The sequence below is a fragment of the Onychostruthus taczanowskii genome, unplaced genomic scaffold, assembly GCF_017590055.1.
Source record: "Onychostruthus taczanowskii isolate IOZ18803 unplaced genomic scaffold, ASM1759005v1 scaffold36, whole genome shotgun sequence".
NCBI classification, from domain to species: Eukaryota; Metazoa; Chordata; class Aves; order Passeriformes; family Passeridae; genus Onychostruthus; species Onychostruthus taczanowskii.
In genome coordinates, this window is record NW_024501015.1 from 3,505,349 (window position 1) to 3,514,567 (window position 9,219).

The window sequence follows — 9,219 nt, forward strand, 5'->3', positions numbered from 1 at the left end:
GTGGGAAAGTGGTTCCAGTGAATGGTTTATGTATTTGGCTATAAAGCCCTGAAGTGTTCACCAGGGTGGGGGTAGAGAACCAAGGGAAAAGATTTTTTCCACTAGCCAAATTGCACTAGAAATGAGGCCTCTGAAAATTAGCTACATGTAACACAATATGAGTTCAGAAAGGGGGACAAGTTGAGGTTCTGCTTTCACAAATTCCCTTTCACACCCAACACTCTGGGAGTAGGTGCCATTAAAAAGGGAACAGTGTCTGTAAGGAAAAGTGAAGGTGAAGAAAAGTTTATTTTTCCAATACCACAGTTGCTGCAGTATTGGTCAACTTTCTCAGCTCTCATTCCCCTCAGGACAGCTATATAAACCAAAATGCAGTAGCTATACACACGTATTCTTACCTAGTAATGATGTGTTGCCTGATGCCATCTCATGTAAATGGCTATTACACATCCAAATGTAGTAATGTAGCTGCATTGCCGCACGTTGAGAACCTCCAAAAAGACTTTTAAGTTCATAAAATACACTTACCTGCTCCTTAATTGCTACAGCAGAGAGCATTTCACTGTCCAAACAGGTGGAAAGATGATCACTGTGCAGCCATTGTGGAAATTAGATTCTGTCATAAAGAATATCCATCCTTAAAGCTGATTCTTTTCTTGGAAGTACAATTTTTTTTGAATACTTTGATGATGTGCGTGAGCCTGCAGCCACACAGGTATGTATGTAAACTCTTCTCAGAAAAATACTTTTATCATCTAAAGGAATAAAATGCTTGAGGCAGAAGACAGGAATCTCTGGGAAATACACTACTGTGATGAATACATTTGTCAGCCGAGTGCCACAGTGATGAATTTCAGGAAAGATTAAAAGGTTTTTCATGACAGCAAGAAATTTGTAACTCAAAGAAGAGAAAATGAAGCAAACAGTTTGCATTTATCTTTGCATCTTAATGGACAACTTTATTCCTGTTTTCAGGATGTTGTCTTCATTCTCATGCTAAAGGATTTCCATTTGTATAAAAGATTAAAACAAAATGGAGTTGTACAGGTACGGGTTAGTACTGTGTCAGTCGCAGCAGTCAGAGAACCTAATATATGGATATTTTAGTCTGAGATTTTTCATTAGTAAGAATTTTGGAGCTGCTTTGGACCTGACACTTGACATGCACAGAGAAAATGCATTAAAATACCTCCAACTTTACTATTAATTAGGGTTTGATAACTTGCTGCTCCTGCCTTCTCCTAGAACATATGCCATGACAAATGAAATCAGAAAGGTGTATCAGCTCTTTCATAGTTGGGTCTGCCACTACAGTGCTGGAATCAGTGGTTTTGTTTTTTGTGGTTTTGTTTTTTTGTTTTGTTTTTTTTTTCTTTAGTAGATGCAAAGATTTGAGCCCTGAGCTCCAGCAAGCTGTATATGGTGTGTTTTCTGCTCACAATCTGTACTGGTGATCTGCTCTCCCTACTTACCTGACAAAGTCTGAGTTTCTTAACTTGTAGGACATGCTGGATAACCTGTATTTTCATTTTCTAATAGCAAAGTATTATACTTTTCTTGGAAAAGTGGAGAGAATAACATCCACATCAGCCAGCACTGGGATGAAAGTAATTAAAGCTCTTTTACTGGAGACATTAACACCAAATATTCCCTAAAGTACTGACTGTAGAGTACTACATTGCCATGAGGTGAATTTGCTAAATTTAAATTTACATACACTGAAATAGCATCATTTAACAGAAATACTGGAAAAGTTCCATGTAACATATTTGGCAATGGCTCTGTACAGGCAACTGGTCTGTGCAACACTGTGTTGATTTAGTGAAAGACTGCATTTGCCCACATGCCCATTAGTAAGTGAACTGGAATGTGAGCATGTATTGAAAGTGCTGCACACACGGTGTAGTTGTGTTTCTAAACAGCAGGTTTTCCAATTTTATAGAAAATTTTTATAGAAAATAAGATGAAATTTATTTATTATGTTTCTGAGAATTATGTCCTGCAGTCATACTGTGGAAGTGTGTTACCATCACAGTTGGTTTTAAGTTGATTGCCCTCCAAAATACCAACTGAAAATGAGAATCACTGCTAGACCTGCCATGCATCCAAGGCTAAGTAGCATCCTCCCTGCACTATAGCTCAGACACACCCACACACACATAACTGTATGTTACACCCTTATATATATATATCTATTTCCTTACTGCTGTCATTTAGAGCAGACATTTGGTTGAATGTGGAAGTTTTCTTTTTATTTGTGTTATTACTATTTGCATTACTCTTCCAGCTAGGATTTCCTGCTGTTCATTTCTTTCACAAGTTTCTGAAAGCATCAAAACAACACCCTTTCATCTGCAAAAACAGCATTTTGATAGGAAAAATGCAGTTTCTGTTGCAGAGATGGTGCCTGATGGGGGCAGAGGAGGCTTCTGAGGATCCCTCCTGCAGGGAGTTTGTATGGAAGAGGTTGTTGCTGTGGCAGTGCCCAGCCAAAGGTCAGAGCTGCTGAACACCAGGGGGATTTTAGGGGTCTGAGACATTTTTGTTGGGGGCAAACCGGTGAAGTCGAGGTAAACGAATCTGCCCATACTTCTAACACTTCCATAAAATAGTATGTCCATCAGAGCATCATAGGACAGAAACAGTCCTGAATTCACAGATCTCTGGCAGCTTTTTGGAGAGAAAAGGAAGCCAGGTTGCTGCAGCCTGCACTGCACCTTCCCCAGCCACCCCAAACTGCCAGTGCCAGCCTTGCACTGCAGCTGGTGAGAGCAATGGATCAGCTCCACTGCATGATCTATCATAACACTATCTGGTGTTAGGCATTATTAACAGTTTCACTTGTGGAGACTGGCCAGAATTGTGCTTCTCTTTGTGCCAAACAAATACAAATAAAATGTAGTTCAAAAGTCCTTTTAGTGTCTGATACCTTTGCTTCTCCCAGATAAAAAAACCCAGCACAAACTCCTTTGCCTCACATCTGATACAGACATTTACATCTTTGGGGCTGAGGTCACTGCACCACTGCCCTCCCAGCATGGGAACCCAGCGATTCCCTCTGCACTGATGTGGCCAGATCCTGCATTAAACAGGCTGTGACTGCTTAGCCCATTGTTTAATGAACAATGTAATGACTCACAATGCAAAACAGAAGTACTGTGCAAGGCAAAGTGGTTTTGGCTGGGAATCACGTATTCATCCACCTGAAATCAGTGTTTGTTTTCTTTTAGCAGGCTTTTGGACAGGCCTGCATGGGGTCAAGCAGTGTGAGAACACACTGGAGGGGAGGGAAGAAGAATGTTCTTAATTTATGGTAGTAAAAGCTGCATGTCTCAATGTAAGATATGTATCTGTGTGTATGTATTGGCAGGTGTGCATGTGCTTAGCTGCAGATTTTCACCCAGTGTAATAATTCTTGAGATTTCTCTCAGACCATCAGCAGTGCTGAGCTGTGGAACCATCTCCTAAGAGCCGATTTTCCAACTCTGTCAAAATACCTCAACTGCATAATATATAATGCATATGGGCATTCTCTCATCACCCATAAACCCAAGAGGAGATATACATAATCTGAAACTCCTACTGGTTCATGGGAGGTTTTGATCTTCAGAGGATTTGCCAAATTAAATCAGCAGAGTGCAAGGGAAAAGTATTTCCTGATGACAACTTACTGGGCGGGCTCTGAAGCAGGAGGTGGCCCAAAATGGGGTGTGTGGCTCTCCTGCAGGTCAGTGGCCTGGGAGCTCACTCACTAGCACTGGGTGCCTGCAGGTGCCTGCAGCTCAGGGACCTCACTGCTCACCTGGAGCTGGCAGTAAGGAATCATGGCCAGCCCCAGGCAGCATGTGCCCACCACAGCAGCCTGGTAATTTTTTATTAATTTATCAGGGTCAGATTCAGTTTTCTGATACATAAGTGTCAGATATGCTGGGTAGATAAAGAGCCACCAAGAAAAGGGTGGTTATATTTTCTGAGCACTATGTAAATCTTGGTTTGTGATTGTATCAATCTAATCCCTCTGAAAAGTCTAAGAAGATATGCAGTCAGTATCTCATGTACCCTAAAGATTAAGACTGCAGCAAGAATTAAAATAAATACTACCTTTCTTATTTCTAAAAACCTTATGACTTCTGCCAGCCCAGCTCAGGATTTCTGAATGCTTGGGGCTGGCACTACCATCATTTCCATTATCACAGAATCCCTTTTCCAGCTCCCCTGAACCATCTTGGTGCTCTTCCATGTCAGGAAACACCAGGGTGGATAAAGGGAGCTAATAGCATGCCCCTTACTCTATCCTGTTCCTCAGAAGAGGAGTTTTGCAGTGAGGCTGTGGTTTCACAGGAGCTGCTGCAAGCAGCTGGGGATGTGAGCATCCCTGGATGCACTGCCAAGAACCTGCTTCTGCCACCTGGGCAGGCAGGCAGAAAAATAACTTTTTTCTTTCTATTTTTGTTGGTTCTTTTTTTCCTGAATGATCTTTAACTAAGACCTGTCCACTGAGCCAGCTCATTGCACAGTCAAAGAAATAATCCTTCTAAGCATGGTCAAGGTGGGCACGGGGCTGGGAGAGAGGGGTGGGAGTCATGGACTGCTTCCACTGGCTGCTGCCAAGTGCATGTGTGAAAGCACATCCTGGTAGCAAGGCTGGGATGTCTCTGGGCATTCACAGCTTGACCTAGGGCCCTTTGTTCCTTATTAAATGTGATTTCTAATGACTAGCGTAGATAGAAACTGTAATTTTTTTTCCTGCTGAAACCATATAAAGAAGCTGTGGGATAGGTGGTGAGTGTTCCCATCAAAACAGACACTTCTGTGCAGGACATAAAAGGTTTTCTTCAACATGTACAAGAAAGTGATGTTAATCACCTCAATCAATTCCATATGTATCTGGTTCCACATTTGTAATCCACAGTGATCCTGTTTCTGTTCAACTCATTGATTCAAAATATCAGGCTTAAGAAAATTCTAGAGAGCAAAGAGGGAAATCCTCACTGTCCATTTTGTAATGTAAACCTGGATTTTCTTTCCTTTCTTCTAAAAGGAAAAAAAAATTAAAAAGAAATGTAAATACTTATATCGGTTTAATTTAAAAATAACAGAACTATTATATTTGTATTCTCAGTGACATATTTAGGCTGTTTTTAAATATCCTTATTAAATCTAATCATCCTTCCCAAAATATATTTGCATTTAACAGTGTTTTACAGCACCCCACAGCTCACTCTCCATGATATATCAAAAGAAATATGTGATGCTTTCTTTGCTGTCTCCCACAGCAATCTAAGGAAGAAAATGGAAAAAAACAATTTTCTTCTCTGTGTCCCAAAGACAGTTTAAGGACACCTGTGGTCTTTTCTGTGATTATATTTAACATTTACATTCAGTGTTCTAATCCCCTTTGGGTTAAGAAAAAAAACACAAACCCATTAATTTGAAAACATTTAAATCATTTAATTGCATGGTCAAGGTATGGGAAGGTGTAAATTAACTTGGGATAGTAAGAGACACAGGACTATCTAAAAGACTACTGGCTCTCCATTACTAACAGATCTCTCTTCATTTATAGCACATGAAAAATCTAGATGGGATCCTGTAGACACTAAGCCCTGAAAATTCAGGAAAGATCCCTGAAATTCTTGGGTAATAGAATGGCAGGGACCTGGTGTTGGAGACCCTTCCCCAGAAAGATCACAGGTACCCTCCAGAATGAGAACCTGGGTTCCTACCTGTGAAAGCAAAAGTCAGCACTGGATTAGCTTCTGTCCTTGTAAACTCTTCAGTAGGTTGTGAGTGTCCCTACCTGGGCAGCGGAGCTGGCAGCCATCAGGTCTCACAGGTTGTGCACAGCTGCAGGTACATATACTGCAACATGAGCAGAAACATAATTTTTCATAATTTCACTATTCCTTACTTCATAATACACTTATTTTTATGATGGCAAATCTGCATAGCCTATATGTAAGGATATAAAATGTATATATAATATATATATAAAGGTTAAAATGTGTTATATTTATCTAACAAGTGAAATGGCTTCCAAAAAAAATAGTACAAGTCTGGTTTGTCAACCTTCTTAAGCATCCTTACACTAGCCTTCCAGTGCAAAATCATCCTGGAGGAGTACACCCACTTTCTGGCACATCCAGAGTAAAAAAAGAAAAATAAAGTATGGAATCCTGATGACTTTGTGTTGCAGTACAAGACTGGCTGGAGTAAGAGCTGTAAGGTAGCTGGGACATCCTTGAAACTTGAGCAAGATCCAAGTACAGGTTGGAGCTCTTAGCAGGTGTTGTCATAGTCAGAATTTTTTTGGCTGTTATAGTCTGTCTCCTCAGACCTGGGGACAAGCAAGTGCATGATGTTGTAGCTCCTTGCTGATTTTGCCCTGCTGGCTGTGCAGTTGCATTTGGGCATTTGCTTCAAAAAGGAAAAGAAAAAAACTCTGAGCACAACCTGCTGCTAGCAGAAACACATAGTCTAATGGTGTTAGAGGATGCTACCCCTTGTTTTCTAGATCACAAATTCAGTGGCTACATTTTGCATGCAAGTAAAAGAAAACACTGAAGTTCAGTTTCTAGGGAAAGAGCAAACCTATTAGATGATCAAGGGAAGCTGTAACAGAGAACTGATCAAGATAAATCTAAAAGAACAATGTAAATCCATTAAGCTGGTAATTGCCTATGTGTGACAAATTTCTTTTATTACCACACTTTTCTTGTAGTAATACTGACACAACACTATAAAATTTAGGGCTCTTTTTCATGTCTGCTCCATCCCAGTGGGATCTCTGGCTGAAATTCTGCTCCAAGGAATACAGCACATAATCAGTCCCTTTGAAACTGCCTCAGTAATGCTGAATCCATATAAGTGTGGATGCCAATTATGCTAATGAAACTGCAATGGGCCCATGGTTCTTGCCATCCTTTAACAGTGCTGTAAAACAACTGTCACACTCAGCAACTAAATTTTTGTAGCATATAACCACATAGAATACTGAAATCTGCTGCATGGTGGAGCTTATGCCACATGTTACCCAAACCTAATCCTGCTAAGAACACAAAGAAAGCAACAGGTAACTGTAGAAAGTCTGGGATTTTTTTTTTTTGTGTTTGCTTTTTGTTGTTGTTGTTGGTTTGGGATTTTTTTGTTACCTTTTCTTGTCCTGTATTCATATCTCCAGAAGGTGCAAGGCTAATGCAAATAATATGTATTTTGCCCTCCCTTCTTGCTCCCTGTTTCCCTCCAAAGCATTGCTCCATCCTGAGGAGCAAGCACTGGGAAACACAGCGGGTTAGCAAAATTTCAAGGTCCCCCTGAGAAAACCCAAGAGAGATCCTTAACATCTTTTCTCATTTGCTCTTTTGGGCAGATAGGATCTCTGACAGAAATATTCACAGATGCCTTGGCAGGGAATGTCTTTGGGCTCAGGCAGGACCTGTCATGTGTGGTTTCTCTTTTCCTCTCTTGTGTTCTCTCACACAGCCCTACTGTGGCAAGGATAACTCTTCTTCTCAGGCAACAAGTGGAGGGTTCAAAGTCTGCATGTTAAAATGTCTACATCCCCTCCCCTTTGTCTTTACAGCCTGGCAATGTCATAATCATCCCTGCAATACAGCACAGGCCAAGGTACCAATCAGCCTCTGTGAACAACAGCATTAAGGCTACTATAAAATCCCACTGAGGACACTTTTAGGGTGTGGTGGGAGTAGTTAATACAGATCATGAAAAGACACAGAAGGAATATGGATTCATCAGGAGTAATAGCTTTCACACATGATTAGTCAGGATAAAAGAAATGGCAATACAAGGCTGACCAGTCTACATTATTGGGCTATTACTTCTTGCATCAGTGGAACCTGCCTTAATATTTTTTTTCGGATCACCACCAGTGGTTCCAGCACTGTTGTGTTTCAGCAGCACTTCATCCCTTCTTCATGCACACTTATTACAAATACTACAGTCTCAAGGAAACAGCTTTGAAATCACTGTTGCTGCAAGTGCATCTGCATTCAATTCTGTCATCACTTTGTGGACCATGACAACTGCAGTCCATAGTATTTTTATAAAAGCAGTCAAAACCTACAAATATTAACATTTTCCTTAGTTTATTGTTTATAAAACAATAATATGCTGTCATGTTCTCCCATCCTCTCATCTGCCTTTGAAAGGACATCTCACTAATGACACCAATTCCATGATAGGTGAGAGATGCTTGGATTTACTATTTTAGTTAATGGCTGGCAGCTTTTCTGGGGATAGACTTCATTCCTTGGTGTGCCTGCAAATCCATGCTAATGTTCCTCCCTGACTTCCCAGGGCACTGGTTGAAGAGCAAAGGCAGCCTGTGATGGGGAGGTCCTTCAGCTCACAGGAGTCACCTACTCCACCCCGCTACACAGGCTGCAGAGGAGTTCATGAAGCAGTTCCAAAACCATTTGCAGCCTGTCATTTGAAAATGTAGCTTCACAGGTCCCCAAATGAGGCAGAAATACTAATCTTCTCATGTTTCCTGACACTTACTGTTCCTTTTCTTGACTCAGAGCCCAGAGATGTGCTATGATACTTGATCTTTAGGCTGCTCAGATGTAACACAAAGTAACAAAGTAATTTCCAAAATTAAATCTCCTGACAGTGACATAGTGCTGACAACGTTCGGATAACTACTTATTTTTCTCCAAGGAAAATTATGAAAATATTAAACATAGTTGTTATTTGCTTAACTGGTATCAATATTATTATTTATTTCTTACATACAGCTCTATTTTAACTTAACTAGATTTGCCTTCTTCTCAGTACTCTAGAAGAGGAGCAAGGACGTGACACCCCAACATAACAAGGCACACCCTTCTCTCTGCATTTCACTGTTGGCTTCAGCATCCCATCCTCAGCCCTGAGCTAGCATTAGATATTACAAGAGCAGTTGCTGCAACCTGGGCTTGGGGAGCAGGCTAAGCAGCAGCAGCCCAGCAGTGTTACATTGCTCCTGTGTTTGTGAGGGTCATCTGGTTATTGTCTGTGGTCTGAACTGCTTCTTAGAAGTGTTCAGATACACACACACACACACACACACACACACAGTGGGATAAATGCCCTCAGGAAAAACCCATACTCACACCTGGATTTGCAAAGATACACTTAACAAATGCAGAAATATACACATGGGCACATGGAAAACTCAACAGTTCTGTGGAATTTGCCCACACCTTTCGCTCCTTGAAG